At 47.3% G+C, this 23,013-nt stretch overlaps 1 protein-coding gene across 6 annotated transcripts in view; it reads left to right on the top strand.

Moving 5' to 3' along the window:
• The first annotated feature begins 4,370 nt into the window (after positions 1 to 4,370).
• SLC45A4 (solute carrier family 45 member 4) overlaps positions 4,371 to 23,013 on the top strand; it is a 50,209-nt gene continuing 31,566 nt past the window's right edge. Inside the window, exons 1-2 of one of the 6 annotated variants that reach the window (XM_082755045.1) lie at positions 4,371 to 4,521; positions 21,312 to 21,538. The gene's annotated coding sequence lies outside the window, so the exon portion shown is untranslated. Of the gene's footprint in view, positions 4,522 to 5,731; positions 5,866 to 7,192; positions 7,274 to 9,390; positions 9,451 to 21,208; positions 21,539 to 23,013 lie in introns of those variants that run through there. The other 5 variants (XM_082755046.1, XM_082755048.1, XM_082755050.1 and 2 more) reach the window with 5 other exon arrangements.

Raw genomic sequence — 23,013 nt, 5'->3', positions numbered from 1 at the left:
ATGGGGGTGGTTTGGGGAGGTGTAGCTCCTGCTCCTGCTCTGGGTTTAGGCACAGAGACCCACAAGTGCCCTGCCACATTTGCTTAGGACCACTGACACTGCTCTGGGGTGACACGAGCCAGCTGGCCCCAAACAGGTGAACTTTTGGGGACAAGGCAGGGCAAAGGGCCGGGTTGCACTCTGTAGCCGCAGGTGCTGCCCAAAGCAATTTGGATCTGAAAATTCAAGCTCAAAAAGTGCCCGTCTGGGTCCCCCTCACAAACTCATACATCCTGCTGTCCGTGAGACCTTCTTGTGACTTGTCTGAGTCCAGACAAAAAAAAAAAAAAAATCTTTGGTTGGCTTGGCACAAGTCGACGGCTTTTATCTGATAAGCAGAAATTAGAAATATATCTCAATGCTTTTAGGCAGAAAAATAAAATAAAAGCATCAAGGGACATGGGCCATATTAACACAGCCATTTCAAGTTCCAGCTTCATGAGAGCGTATGCTGGGGAAGGGTGGGAAGAAGGAAAAACAACAGTTTCAAGCTCAGGGCGCTGTTTTCCCATCAGAAATGAATCAAACACCCTGTGCGAGAGATACCCGAGGGATAAGCTACCAGCCAAACGTGTGAAAGTTGAGGCTCATTTTTCATGTCCTGTTTACCAGTGGTCCTGGCCAGGAGACATCAGCTGGGCTTCGGAGGGCTCGGCTTTGCTTCAAGCCTCGCCTCAGGTCTCCTAAACCCATGGGTGCTGCCCCAGTCAGGAGACACCTCGAAGAGCCACCTGTGTCACACGCTGTGAAGGCTGAACGCCAGCTAAAACAACCCCGTGGGCTTTTGTCTGCCGGGGATGATGAATTACCTTTTATATATAAAAAAAAAGTCTGGGTTTTAAAGGATTTAGGAGCAGCCTCCCGAGGTTGGGACAATCGAGGAATCCCTGCCTTTGGCATAAAGCAACTCGCACCAGCTCCGAAGGCTGGCAAGCAGTCAGCTAAACCCATTATCGCACGATAAGGCTCGAACATTGCATTAATTCCTCAGCAGCTGTCCTCTGCTCCCTTACCCCTTTCATCGCACAAACATCCCTTCAACTGTCTGAGGGAGGGGAGGAGAGGGAGGATCAGACGCAGCCTTGTAAAATTCCTCCAGCCCGCTCTGCCTGCGGCAAGTTATTTCTTTTGACACGCATGTAAAATAATATCGGGGGTGGTGTTTGTTTGCCTTGGCTGCGTGGCCAATTTTCATAACACTTTTGGAAGCCAAAAGTACCTGAGAAACGGAGCGGGGAGTACTCACGGCAGCTTGTTGACGATGCTGGTTAATTAACGCAGCTCATTAAACAGAGGAGACCCCTTGCCAAGACGGAGGGCATCGCGTGGGGAGCTGCATGGCTTTGAGGGCAGGATGTTGCTCTCCAGAGGGCCCAGGGATTTTCTGGAAAATCCTCGGGTCCTGTGTGCAAAACAAAGCAGTGGAAGCAAGAATCCTGGGAGAGAGGAGAGCCCAAGGGGGTTCACCAGCTATGCGACCCACAACATGGAAAGCAAAGCACTGTGAGGGTCACGAGGGAGATTTTAAGGTCATTTCTGGATGTTTTCTCTATGGTAAGCTCCGGCTGAAGTGCTTCAGCCCCGCTACAGCTCCATTGCCATGGGAGAAATAAGCTCAAGGAAAAAGATTCACAAAAGCCACCCTGTTGAGCAGGGACCCAATAAAGGTAAACTATAACAAATGGTAGGGAGAGAAATGTGTCCCGAACCTCATTCTTAGTTATTATTTAGGGTCTTTTCTCTCAGCCCCACAAATATCAGACCTCAGCTCTGTGTCCCGACGGACATGGTCGTGCCCAGTGCGCATCCACAGATCCCTCAGCATCAGCAAGAGGAGAAACTTCATTTCTCCCCTGCCAAGACTCGAGGATGTGTTTATTTATTATGGATTAAATATTTGGAGTTGAATAAGAACCTCAGAGGGACGAGGTGGATCTGCTTCCTCGGCTTTTTTTTTTTTTTTTTTTTCCACCCCCTCGCTCTCTTTGTAACAATTCCTATTTTTTTTTGAAGTAAAATATTCGCTTTATGGAAAATTACCCTTTCTGGCTCTGGGCTCAGCTAGTGGCTGACAATTAGCAACTCTCAAGCGAAAATCACACGAGGAAATAAGATGGAGAAATATCTGGACACGCCTGGACACGTCTGGACACTGCCCGAACACGTCTGAAATGTCAGGGGGAGGTAAGGACCGAGCTTTGCCACAGCGGCAGACAAGAAAAGGACAAAAACAAAAGGGTATTTTCCTCAGGTATTTTAAAGTGAGGTGTCAAAACATCAGGTAACCTGTGTTGCCACAAATTATGGGGAACCAGAAGCAAATTTGGGATGTTTTAACTGCACGCCCAGGTCCCGATTCCTGCTGGGTGTTTCCAGTTGCGTTTGCACCTCAGGTAATTTGCACTGAAATCACCCAGGTCTTTTCCCTCACCACAAGCCATTAAACTCCTCCACTGCTATCCATATAGGCAAATCTTGTGTCTTCTGTGGAACCAGCTCTCATGTTTTATTAATGCACTTTCAGCTGAGATATAATGAATATTGTTTTCCTGCCAGGAGGAGGTGTTACACTAAGCTGCTATCGGTGTGGCAGCTTTATCTTTACCGCGTGCGTAATTAAGACAACTATTTTGCCGATTTATTTTTTTTTCCAGAAAGGTAACAATGTCATTACAGTTTTTATATACATCAATAGTACATTAAACCAACAACCCTTCTTTGAATAGGCTTTGGGAGTCCTCACCAGGGGATGGTTAATTCAGCAAGTTGTACAGGATTGTGGTTACGCCTGCTTTTTAGTCCTTGGCCTGAATTAGCCTAAAAACAAAGATATATTGAAAGTGGTGTTCTAGAATAAAAGATCAGCTCTGGTTTTTGTTTCTTTAGGGTATGTAATCGTAGTAATTTTGCTCTACTCGAAATTAATATTGCTTTTTAATAGCGCAGAGCTGTATGCCGTTCTTTCATTTTGCCTTCTGTGGTTTTCCTTTTTCTTTTCTGAAGTCTGGTATGCGTTGTGGTTTATTCATGAACTGCAGAGAAAGAAGTTCACAAGAAAAAAAAATTGTTTTGGAATATATACTTAATGGAATGGCAAGAAACAGAAAACGGTTACACTTACGCGATATAACGTGCATTTTTACAGGCCACTAACATGCAGCTTTACGCATCTCTAGTTTATATAAGTAAAGAAAATTAAATATTACCCTGCCCAATGCAGTCAGCACAGTTAAGACTAGATGTCAGTAATTCAGATTTAAGAATACATGCCTGTATAGGTTTATGAAAGAAATTGTAGGGCAAGTTTGCACAGGGTGCATACGATGTGGCAGGAACTTCAATGTAATGGGGTTTTCTCCTCATAATAAAAGGAAAACTTTGGACATGTGGCGTGTGGAAAGCATTGGAGATTTGGTTTTTGGAAAACTTTGAGATGTGTGTGGAAAGTTATGGAAATCTGGAATGTGTAAAACTTTGGAAATTTGGTGGGTGTAAAACTTTGGAGATCTGGAGGGTGAAAAAAAAAAATAGAAATTTGGTGGAAAACATTGGAGATTTGGTGTGTGGAAAACTGGAAATTTGGGGTGTGAAAAACTTTGGAGATGTGTGTGGTAAACACTGGAGATCTGGTGTACGTAAAACTTTGGAAATTTGGTGTGTGGAAAACATTGGAGATTTGCTGTGTAGAAAACTGGAAATGTGGAGTGTGGAAAACTCTGGAAATTTGGTGTGTAAAACTTTGGAATCTGATGTGTGGAGTACTTTGGAAATTTGGCGTGTGGAAAACATTGGTGCGTGGAAAATTTTGGATATGTGGGTTATATAAAACACTAGAAACCTGGAGTGCTTGCAGTACAGGCAGGGAAGGGACCCCAGCGCTTGTGTTTGGGTGACCAAAAGTCGCCTGCCATGGCAGGTGGCAGGGCACAACTCTCCCTCCGGGGGCCACCCCATGGCAAAGTGGCTCGTCTGAGGAAAACACCCGGAGCCACAGCCGAGCCTGGCGGCCTCCTCCTCCCACCCCCTTTTGGCTCCTCGCCGGCCTGAGGAGGCAGAGCGGCGAAAATGGCCGCTACACCTGCTCCCCCCCCCCGCCTCCGCCATCTCCCTCAGGTGGCAGCGCCCCTGCGGGGGGCGCGGGGCGGCCCCGTAGAGCCGCCATCGCGTCTCCTTAGCAACATCCCACCCCCCCACCACCACCATTTTTTGGGGGAAAAAAGACGAGGTTACGCCTCCTTCTACATATTCATGAGGCCGGTGGCGAGGAGGGGGGCGTGGAGGGGGCGGAAGCGGAAGCGGGGTTCCGAGGAGCCCGGTATAAAGCGGCCGCCGGTGCCCGCTCGCGTTCGCCGTGAGGGAGCTGAGCCCTTCCTCGTCCTCCTCCTCCTCCTCCTCTTCCTCCTCCTTCTCCTCCTTTCCCCCCCCCCACCCTCCCCGCCTCACGGAGCTGGTCCCGGGTGCAGGGGGGAGAGCAGGGGGCAGGTAAGGGGGATTTGGGGGGGGGCATTGAGGTTTTTTGGGGGGTGAGGGGGGTTTTGGGGGGCTGAGGGGTGAGGGGGTGAGGAGGGGTTGGGGTGAGGGATGTGTGGGGTTGTGAAGGGGAGGAAGGTGGGATAAGGGAGATAGGGGGCTGTTAAGGTGCAGGAGGGTTGAGGGATTTGGGGTGAGGAACATCCAGGGCTGTAGAGGGGAAGATGGAGGTGAGAGGTTAGGATGAGGTGGGTATGGCCTCAGGAGGGGTTGGGGGTGATGGAGGTGTAGGGCTGTGAGGGGAGATGAGGAGGTGAGGAAGGATCGGGGGGGATTTGGGGTAAGGGGTGTGTGGGGTTGTGAAGGGGAAGAAGGTGGGATGAGGTAAATACGGGACCGCAAAGGTGAGGAAGGGTTGGGAGATTTGAGGTGAGGGGAGTGTGGGGTGAAGGGGTGGGGAGCTGTGGGGTGAGGGTTTGGGAAGAGGGAGGTAGGAGACCATGAAGGTGACGAACAGCTGGGGATGTTTTGGGGGATGGAGATATGAGGCTGTGAAGGTAAGTAAACTGGGAGAAAGGCGTGCAACTGGAAATAGGGGAAGGTGGAGAGGCTTTGGGGTGAAGGAGGTGCTGTGGGTGTTAGGAGCTAGGGGATGGGGAGCTTTTTAGTGAGGGAGATAGGAGAAGGGTGAGAAAATGGGGTAAGGAGTAAGGGGTGAGGGAGCTGTGGAGATGGAGAAGGGCTGAACCCCATGGTAATGGGCTGGGGGCTGCCTGAGCCAGATGGGGTGGAGATCTTGGAGATGATAACTAGGATGAGTAAGGTGGGGATGGAGAGGCTCAATTGGGGTGTCTAGGGTAGAGCAATGAGTCCTAACAAGGTGAGGATGGGACGAAAAGAGATGGCTGTGGGGTTCTGCTGGGGGACGAAGGGACCAAAGATGGAAATCAGCTTAGCCTTTCAGGCTATTAAACTTGACTAGCCTGCCACTGGAATAATTCCACATTTAATCTGCAAGCCGATCTTGGCGGGCACCACCAAACAGTGAGGGCTAACCTAGGCTGCTGGGGTGGTGACTGGGGAGTCCTGGGGGGAGGAAAAAGAAATTACTTCGCACTTAACTCATAAATCTCCCCCGAAAGCTGCAGTTTTCCTTGAGATCATTATCAGTGATTTGCAGCTCAGAGCTGCCCTCATTCTGCACCTGCTAGCTGTGTGAAAACTGCTTTTGACCTTGAAAAATACCCTCCCCTGGGGGCAGTTTTCCATCGCGGTGGGTCTTATAAAGGCTGGCATCCTTTAGGTTGTGTGTAGGGGAGGAAGAGACGCAGCCAGGGCTCCGACTGGATGCAGTGGGTGAGTCCGTGTGGCTGGAGCTCGGCTCCTGCAGCTGATTGCGAGTGGGAAGGGCTAGAAGAGACCCCGCAGGGTGGTGGAGGTTGGACAGAGGAGGTGATTTTGCTTGGAAAGGAGGTGTGTTGCTAGATGCACAGAGGGATAACCGTGGTGTTCTGGGAATTCACGGGAAGAAATCTCTCTGTTACAGTGTGCTCTGTAAGAGCTGCTCCAGTACGATCTGCGTCATGTTCTGCTGCCTCAGATCAGGCAGTGCTACTGAAATATTTAAGGAAATATGGCTTGAGCTGGCACTTGAGCTGAAAGAGCTGGTGGATACTTGCTGGTTCCCTGTAGAACTCGAGCTTCTCTGTAAATATCTAGCAGCAGTGGCTGCTGATGTGATGACTCTGACACTTCTGCTGCTTAAATGCTGGACCTGCATAGCTTGTGCCTGCTTTTTTTCCTGTAGGATTGCAAAATAAGGTTTTCCTCGTTTGTTTAATGATTATACTGGCTTGATGAAATGTTCAACAGGCCTAAGTGCTCCCTTCCTAAATAAGGAAGAGCAGTTTCGGGTAACAGATTAAGGTATTTAGTTGATGCTTTGGCTATAAATGCTTCCAGAAGTATCTTTTCACCTTAGGCTTGAGAAGGTAACGCGCTCGTAAGCTGCTCAATCTGCATCCAGGTCTGTCTCGGGTGTTCTTGGACATCTCTCTGTCAAAGGCAGCAGCTTGGAAGTGAGAGCTTTGTTCCTATATGTACAAAATCAGGCATTTAAGGGAGTTATTTCAACAAATAACTCAATTCCCATGATGGAGAGGATGGGATCAGTGAGATTTTGGGCTAGCTCCTTGTGATATTGGAGGCCGGCTCACAAGTTGGCTCATGTCTCACGGAGCAAGGGAATGATAACAGGTCTTATTCTATACAACTGAGGCGTCTTCAGTAAAACTGAAAGCATCTGTTCCTACAGATAACACTCTTGTGTAATGTGTTAACTCCCAAAAAGCAGCAGGTTCCTGCAGGAGGTGTTTTTTTTTTCCCCTTTTTTTGAGGGGAGTGAGCAGTGTCTGCTGCTGTCATCTCATTTGGGTGCTGTGGGGGCTCCTCATGATCGAAAGCAGAACTCAACGCTGAGATGTTGTGAGCAGTTCAGCTTCTGTACGTCCTCCCTTGGCAGCTTAAAGCAGCGTGATGCATCCTGTAGATGTCCTTTATTAGCGGTGCTTAGACTTTAGCTGTCGAACTTCCTGCTTCTGCGTCACCTTGTGACAAAACTCACGAGTTGAACCAACCGCCTTCCTTCTAGGACAGCCTCCGAGGAGCTTAGAGGCTGAATTTGGACCCGTCTCGCGAGTCTGTGACCTCAGAGGTTAATTACCTTTCAACTCGCTCCAGTCTTGGCTTCGGTGACGGCTCAAAAGTAAGGCCTTGGTAATTTAATAGGGCTCTGCTCCTCTGCTGGGGCTGGAATGTGTGGACTCCACCGCTCTCCCTGTATGAACTTGTTTTTCAGCGGGTTGTTCCTAAAAGCTGGGAGAATAGGAATGCTGGGAAGTGTTTCATTAGCAAAACTGCAGCTGAGGATTGAAAAGCCTCGATGTCAAAACGTTCAGCTGGCAACACAGCATAGAAAATGTGTTTGTGCCTAGGTGGGAGCTGCTGGCAGCTGACCTAGCTGAGCAGAGCCATGGATAGGATTGCTTTTTGAGAATAAATAAATAATAAATATTTTGGGGGCTTGGCTAGCGTCTGTACCTCTGCTGTTGCTACTAACAGCAGGCCACCCCAAAATCCTTGTGCTGAATGATCAAGCAGGGCGTGTGGAGCTTCAGGTTTTAAAAATAAAAGCTTCGCTTGTGGTTCAGGCTGACTTTAAGCAGATGGTCGGTGTGAAAGCCTGCGGAAAAGAGGCAGAGCCGCTTGAATTGAAGCAGGACTCACCGGCTGATCTGCCAGGGGAGCTGCTGTGGATGCAGCAAGGTGATGGAGGGAAGTGTTAGCAGAGGAACTGGTAGCATGAAAAATGGCTGGGCTGCTTTGGGATCTCAAAGGGTCGCTCCTGTTGCTCAGTGAGCTTCCTAGCAGAGAGCTCATACATCGTCCAGAAACAAAACGTGAGCGGTTTTGGCAAATCCAGCTGCCAGAAAGCTGAAGGAGAAAGTGCAGCCAGCATGAGTGGGGTCTGGGGCTTCATTTTGGGATTCTCCTTCCAGTTGGGCTGCCCCAAACAGCCCGGGAAGGGAGCTGGAAGCAGACCCTGGAGCTGAGGAGGTCAGTGCTGAGAGCTAAGGACTTTACATGCTCACAGGGAGCTGCTGCTGGTCAGCTGACTGCTTTATGGGCTGCAGCTTATCAGCTGCCCACACATCGTGCATCTGGGTCACAGCCCTACTCATGGTGTGCTTGGTAACCACCCAAAAGTTCAGCTGGGGCGGGATATTCTGCCCTCCAGCTGGTGCTGAGTGGCTCTCAAACCCTCAAGCTCAACAGTGATATCCTCGATCAAGGGGTCTCTCCCCTGAGGGGGGAATAAAATACTTTGCATTAAAAAGAGCTGAGTTTATCCTATCCAATTTTGATTCAAACAGAACTTAACTCAAGTTAAATGTGGGATTTTGGGTGTCGCAGCCCTCCCTTGGGAGGTTTTGTGCCCTGGCTTAGCCAAAACCCCCTCGTGTTGGTGTTCCCAAGGGCTGGGCAGTCATTTAGACCATAGCTGGCATTCTTTATTATAACAGCTCGGGAGAAGCAGCCAGGTTTTCTCATCAAACTCATTCTTGGCCGGCACGCTGGGCTGGTAATAATTTGGGTTGGCGTAGGAGCTGCTGCTGACCTTGGGCTCGCTCTCCTGGCGTGTGTTGTGCTCGAGCACGAAGCTCGAGGTTGGGGTGTTGGGAAGAAGCTCGTCTCAACACAGTAATAAAACTTAAAAAATGCAGTTCAGGCATTCAGAGTCGCTTCCCAGCACTTCCATCCTGTGCACTATTAATATTAAACCATCCCCTTCAGCTGGCTTGATGCTGTGAGGTGTGACTTTGTCCCTCTTGTACTAGGACTGACAAATCTGGGGCTGTCCAACAATGGAGGAACCTTCCAAGACCAAAATTTAGTCATTTGTTGCTGCTCAGGTAGTAAGGCATGGGAAGACGGGAGGTAAACAGCCCTTCGTGGCCCTAAAGAATAAAAAGGTGATTTTAAAAGTCTTAGCGGTGTGTAAACAGCAAGAGGAGAGGATGTTTTGATAAATTGTTCCTGCAGTGGTGTTCTGGGCTCGCACGGCTGGTGATCTCGGAGCAGAGAGCCCGGTTCCTCGGCTCGCTTTAAATGAGAGCTCCGATGTTTTCCTAACTGAAATTGAAACCAGCGTTCTGCTGACCCTGCATATTTTCAGCCCTCCGCTGGCTGGCCCGCGCCACTTCTGCGTGCAGCGTGCTTCGTGTCTTTTGGAGGCTCGCAAACAAGCCGTTATCGCCCCTCGGTGCCAGAGAAATAAACGAACAGAGCGGGGGCTGAACCTGCAGCTCCCTCTGGCCAGCGGCACGTCACGCTTAGCTCCTGCCTCCTGGCCTTGAGGATGCGACCGTACCCCGAGGAGCGGTGAGTGTGGTGCCGTCGGGTTTCTCTGCCGCTTAATTTTAATGTGCCACAGGGATTTTTTTTTTGTTTTTAGTGGGGTGGGAGAAGGCGTGTGTGCGGGGTAAAAATACTTCTCCCCTTTGACGAGGGGAATATCTGAGCAAGGACGCCGGCCTGTGCAGCCTGGCCCCGGGCGCTCCCCGGGGAGTGATTTGGCAGTGTGAGCTGCTGCTCCTCGGAGCGGTGTGGCCGGCCAGCGAATTCCCAGGAGCTCAAAAACTAACCCAAAATAAATGGACGGCTAGCTTTCACACTAACACATCTCACACACATGGCCTGCTCGCTGTCAGGGGGAACTGGCACTTGATGTAGGTTTGTTCTCGTTTTTTCTTGGCTCTTGTTCTCCTTCTAACTAACAAGTAGAGAGGGTGAAGGGGTTTGCTTCTTGGTGCAGGAGTGGAAACAACTCTGGTTGTTTCCGGCATCGTGGCACTTGCGTGGCTTGGGCTGCTGCTCATGTCAGTCACTAGAGCTGAAGTCAAAACACTTCATCCTGGGAGCTGAGAAAAAGCACAGCCTGACAGTGATCTGCATGCTTTGTGCTCCCACAGATATTGCAGGTAGCTGCTGGAGAAATGCCAGTCCCAGGCTGTTTGGGGTGGGAAGGGACCTTTGGGGCCAGCTGCTCCAGCCCCTGCTCAAGCGGGGCCACCTCCAGCAGGGTGCCCAGGACCCACGGCATTTCCCGGAGCTGCTCTTAGCAGCTTTCTTTCCCTCATTAGTTTCTTTTCCTCATTAACTAGGCTCCTAAATTAACACCCTCTAAAGAAATCAGCTCCAGTTCTGTGTTAGGGCTGGTTACTGAATAACTGATTGTAATTAATGCTGAGATTTATCACTGGGACAATAATAGCCACACTGTTCCCTGAAATTCAGGCTCTTTCAGAAGCTTGTGGTCAACGGGCTCCTTGTCTGGGTGGCTCTGGAAGGAGCCTGTGTAGGTATTTCTGAATATCTGATGGGATCCTTCACTGAGCTGACGATAAACTGCCACAATTGTGGGTTGTAACCTCGTTCTGCCTGCTAAGATTTTAGCAGCTGATGCATTCCTGATGGCCTGTGAGGATCTTTCAAGTTTTAGAGCTTTCCCTCTGACAGCTCCAGGCTGGGAAGTGGCCCTTGGTCAAACACCTGCACCAGAGAAAGCTTTAAGTCCCTCGTGGGCTGAGACTTAACACCCAGCCTAGCTTAGAGAAGGCAAATTCTCCAAGTTAGCGCGGAGTGAGGCTCTAGCATTATGTGGAGACACCAAATAACGCCGTGTTCCTGCAAAACAGGGTAAGGAAGCCACACTGTTGTTTATCTCCTATGGCAGCCTGCAGCTCATTAATACTGCATCCACCCCGAGCTTGGAAAATGAGAGGAAGCCTGCCAGTGGCAAATACTAAAGGAAAACCAGTTCTTTAAGTTTTGCTCCAGTGGCTGCCCAGCATCCTTTCTAATTCTTACCTGGTGGTTACGCAAGTGCCACTAAAATGCTTCGTTTTCTTGCTCCCCATTGATGCAGGGATTAAATCACTTCCTTTATTACAATTTTTCTGGGTAATTGCAACAACTTTTCAAATGAAAATATTGGCCAGTTCTTGACTTTGGGTGAATTAAGTTTTAAAAACATGGATGAGAACAAAGCAGGAAACCAAGGCTGGAAACTTCTTGACCCCATCTTATCTGATAAAGCAAGCAAGAGCCCAAAACTCTTCATCAATTTCTTAGCATCATGGGACAAATGTAGCTCTGTAAGGTGCTAGCAACTAAGACTAAAGCTGTTTAAATCTGTTTTTTGCCTCTACAAATATTTAAGCCTGATGTTGCCACTCTTCCAACCCCTCAGGAAAGAATTGAAAGGGGAGTTGAAAAGAGAAGGCTCCCAGAGCAGTGAATAAATCTCTAATTATACATATATATGAGCATGTAGTTTGTTAAATCTTCATTCCTAACCTTCCTGATAAGGTTTGATACAGAAGGGAGCTGCTGACTGTGCAGGGGAAGCCTGGCACACTTCTGATCTGTTACACCAAGAGTTTTGCTCGTGGTGTGTGTGTGGGGAGGATGCGCTTGGAGTGACAGACAAGTGTCACTGTTCCCGATCTAATGGGATTCAAGGCACGGCTGCGGAGCTGCCAACACTTCAGAAATCAGCTGAATCACAGCAAATGGTAGGCACAGCTGCTGCTAATGGCAGGGATCTGCTGCAGTCTGGGGTTTTGCACCAGGAAAAACTTTGAGTTGGTTGATTTGAATTGGTTTTAACCCTGTGATGATGAGCTCTTTATTATCCCAGTCGGTGACAGCTCAGAAGCTGTTCCCAAAAATGCCCAGGGTGGCACAAAACTGCCTTGAAGAGACGAAGCAAAGAACCAAGGGTGCATTTCTCCTCTTACTCCCCTCCTACACACAGGATTGCTTCCAAGGTTATGCAGAAGAGAGCCGCAGACACTCAGGAAAGATGAGTCTGAAGGCTTTCAGAGGTTTGGAACAGTGTTGTGCGCCTTGAATTCCTAATAAAAGAAGCCCTAATTACCTTAATGTCTTCCTTAGTCACTTCACAGTTGGAATCACTTCTGTAAATGGAGATGCTTTATCATAATCTGAACAGGGTGGACCTTTCCAATCCAGCTTCAAGCTAGGATGTACTGACTGGCAGATAAATGACACTGGCTCTTGGTTTGGTAGCCCTCTAGAGACACAAATGCTGCTTCCCAAAACTGTCTTTTCACTTTGCAAGCATTAACTTTGTCTTCTTACTGATGTGTAGATCGTATCTTTAGCTCATAGCAAGGAGGATGAAGGAGCCTTTTCAGTGTGCTTGAGTTCCTTGGGATTGTCCCACTCCTTGAACCGATCACATTTGATAATAAAGCCTGCCAGAAGGCGCATACATGTGCTCAGTTTGTCTTCCATAGAGCAAAGAAATCCAGGCTCAGGTCACTGAAATCCCTACCCAGCTGCATGGTTGTTCCTAGTGTTTATCCCTGAATAAACCAGAGTCTGTTTTGGTTGTGCTGAGGGCACTCTCCTCTTCTCTGGAAGTCGTCGTGGCATACTGAACCCATAAAGCTTGCGTCTCTGCTAATTTTAGTTCCATGTTTTGAAAGCTGATAACACTTGCGAAGCTCTGTACTCCCTCTGAGTGAAGTTTTGAGCCTGAGTGAAGCTTATCGTTATAGGACAAGCCTTCTTTCGTCAGGAAAATAAAGACACAACGGCACGCTTCATTTTCACACTGTTTCTCCAGTCTTTGTGTATGAGTTTTAAGACGAGGGCAAGCTGTCTAGGGCCTCAAAAGAAGGTGAGCTAAGACTTTTCCATTTAAACCAAAATGAGGTAACCTTTTGAACTCTTTCTGTCGTTCTGTATGATGACTTGTACCACTTCAGAGAGCTTTGTTGTCTGCTCCCCTTTTTTCCAGATAGCAGAAGGGTGTCCAGCTTAAAAATTTTCCTTCTCGAAGAGAAAAAACTTATTACAGGATAATAAATGGCTTTCACTTCAAGGAGATAACAGGGAAGCTGTGCCCCTGTTTTGTCTATTAAATTTTGGCTGCTCTACAAAGCAGCATTAGGGAATTTCAAGTCTATTTAGGCTCTTAAAGCCCAAAACGTTTGAGTGTACATTATGCGTAACTGCGCATTGCTTCAATCAAATCTTAGTCCTCCCTGAAATCTGGCAGGTCATTGTTCAAGCAGTAAACACATTAGTTTATTGCATAAGCTGGTACTGTAATTGGAAAAGTAAAATGACTAAGCAGAGTTCTCAGTGAAGCTGCCAAAATGAAGTAGTCCAGAAGGACAAGCCACTTTTTTGTTAAAATTAGCTTGCACGGCCATGAAATTCTTCGCCCCGAGGGCTTCCCTCACTTTGACAAGTGACCTAAAATGTCAAATACCTCCGTGTAACTTTCATCAACTCTACGGTCTTTGTTAGTCGAATACTAACTGTACTTTCTTGTCCACAAGCTACAAGAACTGAAGAATTTTCTCCCTGAACTTCCTCGTGTTTAATATCGAGGCACCTGGCTACAGCGTGCAGCCCAAGGGGGAAAGTCTGCGCCGTTGCACCTGGTAGGAAGGCAGTTGTGTGTCTTCACAACTGGATGGGTGAGGATTGTGAGAAGCAATCTCAGCTTGCAGAGCCCCAAGAAAGCTATCAACGAGTGTGGTAAGGAAGGAGTAAACCTGCTCTGCCTTTCTCAGGAGAGATAATAACACTCCTGGTACCGATAACACACGGGGAATGTGCTGTAATCTTCCTGCTCGCAGCTTAGGCCAATTTCCTCTTCTCTGAAGAAGAGATCGCTTTAGTGTACTGCTTTTTCAACATGTTTTGCATTTGAATCTCATCGTCAAGTCTTTGTTTAAGTGAGGAGAATAATTCCATGCCCTTCCGCCTTGCCTTAGTCACGTCTCCTGGCTCTCCCCCCAGCTTTTTCGGGTTGGCTGGCATCTGTTTAGGTACGGCGTGCTTTGTGCACTGAAGTGTTCAAGATGAATGTTGTTTTACTGGATGAGGAGTCATCAGTCACATGAGGTGATCCTCACCTCCAGGAGCACGCTAGGACAAAAGCAGGAGTATCTGTTTTCAACAGGAGACTGGCTTGGCTTCTACTTCTCTGCTAAAACCCATAGACCTTGAAAAATCTGCTGTCCCTTCCTCAGTTAACTATGCTAACATAAAGAATGCTTGAATAAATGCTTTTTTTTTTTTTTTAATCAATTTTAATTTCAGACTGGCCCCTGCAGTTCATGCAGATCTGTTCAGTAATTCAGGGCTTTAAATGATGCTTCTGGACCAGCACAGGGAAACTCCTGACATCCTGGTTAGAAATGCTGTTTTGCGGTCAGCCACACTTCCTAGTAAAAGATGGGGAAGATGGTGTACTGCTCTAGAAAGGCCAGTGAAATCCTTCATCAGTGCTAGTTTAATGAAGTCTTCCTGTGTTTCTGAATAGGATTCTTTGTGGAAAACCTCAAGTGACCAAATTCAGGCACTTCCAGTTGTTTAGGATCAATTCTAAAAGTCTCACAAACCCAAGAAGGCCTATGGCAGGCTATCCAAAATGCCAAAGTACTTGTAAGAGGGTTTTTTCAGAAATTGTAGGCAAAATTAACATCACCGCAGTCTGACCTGGGTAGGACAAGGGATAAACTAAAAGAGGGTAGATTTAGGTTAGATATAAGGAAGAAATTCTTCACTCAGAGGGTGGTGAGGCCCTGGCACAGGCTGCCCAGAGAAGCTGGGGATGCCCCATCCCTGGAGGTGCTCAAGGCCAGGCTGGATGGGGCTTTGGGCAACCTGGGCTGGTGGGAGGTGTCCCTGCCTGTGGCAGAGGGCTGGAATTAGATATTTTTCAAGGTCCCTTCCAACCCAAACCTGTTGTATGATCTCTGCAAGTCACCCAAGGCTCACTCACTTCTTTGGTTTGATGCCCACTCTTAATAGCCGCACGCTTTTAGCAGTTGTAACACGTTCTATACTTAGCACACACACATCTCTGTATCGAGGTAACATCTCTGTCTGCTCTGTGAGCACCAAAGCAACAACGTAGCTAAGTGTATTTATGTGCACTTAGCAAAACTGTTCCCTCATCTTAATTCCATCAAACTTCTTCGTATAAGCATCCAGTAAACAATTAGTAAACAGGCCCAATGCAGGGAAATAATTCAAGGAAAAATGTTCTGTCCCATCTCAGCTTTGTGTTGTATAAAGGCACTTAGCTGGTTCTGATGCTGGAGAAAGGAGTCCTGCAAGTGTTAACTATTTTCTTTGGAGCTGGGTTGGAAGCCAAGCCACTATCTTGTACCAGAATAAACTGATAAGAGAAAATATTCGCTTAAAAGTAGAGCAGTCCTTTAAAGAAATAGACTGAAGACCTAAAACTCTTTTAAAAAGCCGAGAGTAGGTAATATTCAGTCTTCATCCAAGTAATTGACTTTGGTTTTGCAGCTTCAGCTCATCCCTTTGTTTTAGGAATAACGGCTGCCCTGCTGTTTCCCCCTGCAGATGTAAGCCCATGATTTCATCTGTAAAAACAGAATTAAGGCATCCCTTTCGGAAACCTACCTGCTCAGAAATGCCTAGCAGCTTGAAACAGGTGCACCTGCACTCACATCGTCCTTTGTGTGTCCTCTGCATGTGATTTGTGCTGCTCCTTGCTCAGGTTGCTGCTGGTCTTTACCTGTGGGTGGTTGTCATCTCCTGGAAGATCACCACCGAGTTGATTTTGAATGGAAAATTAGGATATTATAGCAAGTGGAAATCACCAAGAGGTGAAAGGATCAGAGGAGTGATGAGGGAGATCAGAGAGATGTAGAATACCCTAAGATCAGGCTCAGCTTTCTGAAGGAGCTGTGAGGATGGACATCCATCACGCTTGTCGGATCAGAGAACATCGAGCAATGGAAGCTTCGAGCAAAGAGCTGAATATCCTAGCTCCTGGTAGCCCTGTTCTGAGCAGCTTCTGCTCATGAAAAAAGATGAAATCAGAGCAAAGGGAAGACACTAAAAAAAACTCTTGTACCAGCAATTCTTCCACTACATGAGCAGAGCTGAAGCCAGACTGCATGGGAGTGGGGCGAGGTGAGGAAAAGTGTAAGAAACGTGTGGGGATGAGAGAAGCTGAATGGAGAGCTATTTAACTGCCTTTAGGAAGCCCACACTGTAATTTAGGTGCCTGTTAGATGAATCTTAAAGACTTCTGAGAATAGGTCTTGCTGTTTGGGTTCATGCTTCAATTCAACACTCAACAGACTTCACTTTCCACTCCAAGCTGTGGTTAGTATGTGTTTTAAACGTGGAAAGGAAATACTGAAATCTTTCATCTGTGAATGCGTGTCCACTTTGGGGATCCTGAATTTATGTTGTAGCCCTCACCTGACACTGAAAATATACTCAGACTGTGGAGTCCCTTTTATTTCCTGCCTCTGCAGATGGCTTACACCAACTGCCGTGTGCATTTTGAGGTCTTTTTAAACAATAAAAGCACAAAACCAAGCCTGTTTTGTCTGTGGTTAGGCTACTGCTTCTCTCCCCGTCTCGCAAGTGAATTTCCCACTTGCTTTGTGCGCTGAAATTCTCGCGTTTCCCCGATGATCCTGCTTGCTTTCCCCGTGTGCTGCTTGCAGTGCCTGTGAGTTTGAAAGCAGCTCTGCCCACCTCCAGAAGCACTCGTGATATTATCTGACCACAAATTCGCTCTGCCTCTGAGAACGATCTGGAAGGGCACTCGAGCTGGTATGCAATTAGCTGTGCATAACGAAGCAACCACTAGATTAGCTTTGTTTTCTAAACAATCAATCGTGCTTGTAGAGGCTAAACTTCTCATTTCCACATTCTTCGTGCCAGCAACCCTGCGTCTAGCAAATGACTCAAGTGCAATCCCTGCGAATCTCACAAGTGAATTAATGCTGGCCATGAGCTGTTGTCTTCAAATACCCATTTTATGCAGAGAAACTCCTAGAAGAAGCCTGAATAATCCAACAGAAACTACACAATTGTATTTTTTACTCATGAGCATTCAAGAAAAGGTGCTTTAGTATGTATAAAGCTGATTCCCTGAGGATGTGTTAGGTAATTTTAGGCAACTATCTGATAGTAAACTACAGGAGAAATACTTGTAAGAGACTAGATGCTTTTCAAACAGCATTTGCTGACAGAGCACGATCAAATTGAAGGTGACAGGACTGAACCCAGCCCATGAGGTAGATGTACTCTGATTTTTCCTGCCAAACGTGACCATCAGCTGTGAGATCTGCCCTATGATGGCACAGGTGCGACAGCAGACCATAAAAGCACCTCAACCACAAGTCTCATCCCACGGAGGTCCAGATGTCTGCTGTGTAGTGGTGTGGAGACTAAAACTCGTGCATCCTATAAGAGGAGAGTGGCCGACAGTTCTTCCCAAATTAGGTAAAAACGCCAAAATCTGCCCAGCCTTTGCCAAGTGCTTCATAGCTCTACAAAGTCAGATGGAAGAGGTCTGCATACCCCAAATATTTCCCCTCTAGCAGGTCTTTAAGTATCGCATCCAACTGCCAAGCCTCTTATTATTGCAGTGTGTGTCTGTAAATGTCTTATCTCGCCAGTGCTAACAGGGTTAGAGCTTGGCAAAAGCCACGACTGAAATAGCATTTATTCATAGTTAAAAATCAAAATATGCTGGTAGCAAGCTGCTCTCACACGCGGCCCCCAGCTTTCTGCAGGGCTGCTCGTGAACCAGCTGTCTAAATCCTGTGACTTGCAGAGAATTCGTCTAAAACAGATGGTTTGTAAATGCTTCATATTGGTCAAAATGTTGCCTGTGCACGAGCTCCTAGAAAGTGTAATTCTTAAGTGTTGTATTTCACATACAATTTTGCTTAAAATTGAATATTAAAATACTGCTGGTGGAGGTTCTTACAGCGTTCCTGGAGATGTGGTCTGAAATCAGTGTGGTCATACAACCCTTCTAAGCACTGATTAATCCATTTTATGGGCAGGACAGCATTCGTCTGGAATTCCTGAGACTTAGTAATTTTATTAATTATTGTTGCTAAGAAGCGACTCTGAGTTTTGGTCCTTTATCTTATGTCCTACTTAAAACATACCGGCTACGCATCACTGCTCGGACAGATAAAATGTTTATTTAAATTGTTCAGAAACTCAATGGAATAGCTGCCCTTTGTGGCAGTGAACATGAACACGGCTGGTGTTTGGCATGGTCTGAAGGAGCAGAGCAGGAATCTGCTCAAGTGATGTAGCTGCTCTTTTGGTGGAGTGTGCAACCTCAAAACTTGGTTCTGCTCACTGGTGTTTCAAAGGGGAGATGCTGAAGGTGTAAGAGATACAAATTTGTTAAAATCCCTTTATTCTTGTCTTTCAGTGCAAGAGCAGTCAGCTTTGTTTCACATGGGGCAGGTAAAACGATCTAGGAGCCCTTGATGAGAGGAACCTACGCAAACATTTGGGGGTGAGGACGAGGCAGAAGGGAAGGCGTTATTTATTCACACTGCTGAGAGGCAGGCTGTTTCTGGCAGTCGTGCTGAATCGGTGCTGGCTCAAACTGCAGGTTCCAGGTATGATTTAAGCAGTTCCTGCTGAATTACCAGGCTGTCGCAGTGAAAATGTACCAGTTTGGGCTGTGAGTTCACTGGAAAAAGGCAGAATGATAATATGCAGTGCGAGGTGACATGAGCAGTTATATTTAGGTGTTTACAACCTCTTCGGAGGATCTGAAATGTGAGAAACTCTTCCGAGTTGTTTTGCTTTTCCTCCCAGGGAGTAATTATTTCCTCAGCTTTAGGAAAACGTAGCCAGAGCGTAACTTCTCCATCTTGGTTGGAGAAAATTCTGTGGATGCTTTCAGAAGCTCAACTTTAACAGAGCTTTCTGAGCCTGACTGAGGATAATGCATTTAGGGACTGCTAATTGGAGATAATTCCAATGAATTAGACTTTGCAGATGTTAACGATATGCTAGGGGAAGTCAACTTAAGAAGATCTATGCTCTGTTCTTTTTTGTCTTGATCTGCTGAATAGCTTCTGTAATTGTCTGATACATCTTCTGGCACTGTTTGGGCTTCTTAAGCGTTTACAGCCTGAAGAAACCAGTCGGTACAGCCTGCGAGTTTTCAGAGCACCGAGGGTAATTAGCTCAAATGCCAACGCACGAAAATAAAGGAAGTCTTGTGCCCTTCACCGTAGGTGCAGTAACGTCTGCAGGGAATATCTGGCATTGCCAGTCCGGCTTGACTATTTCCGATGGATGAATATTCACGCAAAACACCGATCTCAGCCTCTTGCAGAAAGCATTGCTCATTCTGGGGAGTAATTTGCCAATGGTTGCGCTGATAGAATTCATTTCCCACACCGCCCTGGTCAAAGACCTTGGGAGAAAATGCTGCTGGCAACGATGCCCTGATAGGTAGGATTGCACTCGCAGCACCAGCCGTGCGGGGTTGGACACCTTCCTTCTGCAGGAAGGTGAGGTTGCCCCAGTTAATCCACTTAGAGACATAGCGAGATGTTCCCTGACGATAGCCTTACGGGTGTTTTCCTCCACGGCCCTGCCTCGTTGAGGCAGAGGGGGATGAATCAGCTCTGGATGGGAGATAACTCTCGTGTTCGACGTGGTTTAAGACTTGAGGATCGTTCTGCTTGAGCTGGACCATACTTACCAAGGTTTGCCTGGGCTTAGCTGACCAAATCAATGCTTTTCCTTCATTAATGTTTTCATTTTCACTGCAGCATTACTCCATATTTGATGGAGTAATCTCCATCCCAACGAGTTTCTGATGAGCAGATTGTTATTTTTCACCTCTGAATGCACTCAGGGCTTGCTGTCTTGCCCTTAACCCTCATCTAATTTTGAGGGTAGATCCTGCGACTTGGAGATCCAAGATTAGGGCACATTTTTCTGTGAAACTGCTTCAAGTCTGCCTTACTGGCATCACAAATCCCAGCTGTTTTCCACCAGTTAGGAAGGTTTCTCAGTTGTTATTTGTGCCCGTGCCTCCTTAGCAGTGTACTTGTTTAATACATCGCTGTTAATACACTTCAGGCTAACAGGAGCACACAGAAAGTGCTTTTTTGGGGGTTTGTTTGTTTGTTTGCTCTTAGTGGTACAGCCAGGAGGAGGTTTAATCAGATAATGGTCCCTCCCCTGTTGAAGAAAATGAAGTATTTCCTAGTAAAAACAGCAGCAGCAGTGATTTAACAATGTAATCTGATCTAATATTAGCAACGGGCTGTGCCTTCAGGGAGCAGTATAATAGCCAATCCACCCAATAAAGTCTGTCTCGCCTTCAATTCGGGATCCTTTTTGAAAAGACGGCTCCCCGAATTGGTTCAGCAACGTCACAAAAAGCTGGGCTTCCCTCCGTTTTGTAGGTTTAGTACCAGCAGGGCTGGAGGTGGGCACTCGCTTAGCTCAGGTTTTAATAATTCCTGGTGTTTTGTGTGCATCCCAAGGCAAGGGTGCAATAATTAATCCCGAACCCTTTCGAGGGGAAGCCGCACACACTTCTGCTCGTATTTCATCTGCGTTTCTTGGGGGAGTCGGGGATGTCAGAGTACGGCCTCAGCACTGGGAGAGCTGCCAGAACCCTCTGCTTCCCCTAGATAAGTGTATTTTCCACAAGTTATGGCCTTTTTTCTTTCCTTTTCTTTCTCCTTTTCTTTTTTTCCTTTTCTTTCTCCTTTTCTCCTTTTTTCCTTTTCTTTTTTCCTTTCCTTTTTTTTCCTTTTCTTTTTTCCTTTCCTTTTTTCCTTTTTTTCCCTTTTCTTTTTTTCCTTTTCCTTTTTCCTTTTCCTTTTTCCTTTCCTTTTTTTACCTTTCCTTTTTTTTCCTTTCCTTTTTTTTCCTTTCCTTTTTTCCTTTCCTTTTTTCCTTTTCTTTTTTTGTTTTCCCCTTTCCTTTCCCCTTTCCTTTCCCCTTTTTCCCCTTTTTCCTTCCCTTAGTAGTGTTGCTCAGGCACAATCCCCTGGTAAAACAAGCCGCTTTACGCCGTGTGGACTCGATGCCTCTGCTTAGCTGCCTGCTGGATTAAACATTAGGACGTGTCACACGCGGCTCTTTATTGCACCCAGTTAGCCTTAACCTTTTTCCTTTGGCAGCCTCTTTGCTCTTCGGAACAGGTTGGTCCTGTTCAGTGTCAAATCCGAGGTTGCCTTTGGGTGGCAGGAGGAGCGGTGCTCGCGTACGGGGCTGTGAAGTAACATGTGGTGCAACTGCATTAAAAAAAAAACAAATCAGGGAACGAGCCCAGCCTCCCCCTTCTCTTAGGGTTAGCACAGTTCTGTTTTTAGAAAGCAGCGCCTGAAAACCCTTCTGTGTTTGCATTTGACTAGGTGAGGAGCCCTAATGGGAATTTAATCAGCTACGGGGCTGTAATTGCTGCCTTTTTGAACCGAAGGCCTCGTGACTCGGGTACACGCTGGTGCTTCTAGAAAGGTGCAGGATTTTTGCTTGTAACCGTTTGCGAAGGAGCAGCGCAGGACGATGGGAGGATCCAGCCCCCTTGCACAACTCCAGCAGAGCTCTTGAGTGCGTTTGTCCGGCAGGGTCAGAAATCCAGGTATGTTTTCAAGCTGCTTTTCACCCTCCTACCGCGGCCGAGCGCTCGAGCCTTGGCATGGGCCAAAGAAACTTCCCCTGTGGCCAGTTCTGTTACTATAAACAGCTGCTAATAATGAGCAACAGAGCCACAAAACACCCTGGCAGAAAATAGCTGCCTGGTGGCTAAGCAAGTGCCTTTCTGCCTCGCATCTCTCAAGTGCTGCGAGGCAGAATAAATGCTGCCACTGGCGGCTGAAGGATCCTCCTTCTGAGGAGGAGGAGCGTGGAGCTGAGCAGGTGAGTCTGCTTTTTGACCTTGCAGCCTCAGGGAGCTGCTGATGGCTTCTTTGCTCCCCGGGAGCTGCAATTTCCCACTGGGTTTGGGTATTTTTTACCCAAAATGTTACTTCTAGCTGCTCCCATCCCCTGAAATGTTGGTGTGGAGCCACGCAGCCAGGTAAAACCAACCTGGCTTTAAGGATACGCTGATCTCTCTGGCTGGGCTTTGCTCAGGTTGGTTTTTAACCTAGATCAGCTTCATAAATGCTCGTGGCGTTGTGCAGGAAGGGGTGGGAGTAAGGAAGAAAAGGAAGAACAGAGTGCTGCTTTTAGAGGAAGTACTTGTTTATGCTAACCCGAAGTGATTGAGAAACCTATAGCATAAGCAGTGTGAGAGGCTGGCTGTGTATTTTATGTTACACCTTTGCAAGCAGCAGGCTGTAAAGCCAAAATTGCCTTGCTAGTGAAGCTGGCTGGCCTAGAGAATGGATTGCTGATAAATTTGAAGCTGTTCGTGCTGTGGGGAGGTCGCTTCCAGCTGCTGCTACCCCAGGGGTGGCTACCAGGCCTGTGGCAGATCTGCAGAAGACAGGGACGGTGAAGGAGCCACCTGTTTCGGTACAAAATCATCTGGATTCATCTCCTGGAACCGTTTTTAGTGTTTTGAAAAGGGACAAATCCACGTGAGGTGGCATATCCGTGGCTGCAGAAGGATGAAGGATGAGGGACAGGTTCGGTAGCTGCTTTTTCACAGCACCACACTATTGCTCTGCTGGTGTTTGAGGGGACTGGAGCTCCAAATGCCAGCAAGTTCCTTGGACAAACGCCATTCTCCTCTTTCAAAAGGCACGGGCCCAAACAATGCATCATCCTGCAAGGCCGTCAAACGCCGCAGCAGAACCCAGCCTCCTTTTTGCATTTAATCCCAGAAGGAATAACAAATGATGTTTGTCTCCAGCGCAGAGGTGGAAGTGTTCAGCCAAACGTTTATTTAGTCTGAGAAAAAGCCAGATGCACTCCGAATGCCTTTCTTTCCCATGCTAACATCAAAGCTGCACTTCAGCCACTCGAGATAACTTTTCAAGGGATGGCCAGGTTACTAGAAACTCGAGCATAAACCAAGTTGACAAGTACATGGGGTGACTGGGCAATTAGAGGCTTGCTACCCTAATGTAATTCCCAAGCTGAATAGTGTGGCTAGCAGCACGTGTGGCC

The sequence above is a fragment of the Aythya marila genome (assembly GCF_965140915.1).
Source record: "Aythya marila genome assembly, chromosome: 2".
NCBI lineage: Eukaryota > Metazoa > Chordata > Aves > Anseriformes > Anatidae > Aythya > Aythya marila.
Note: the sequence above shows the minus strand (reverse complement) of the source record. Positions and strands in the feature narration are given on the sequence as shown.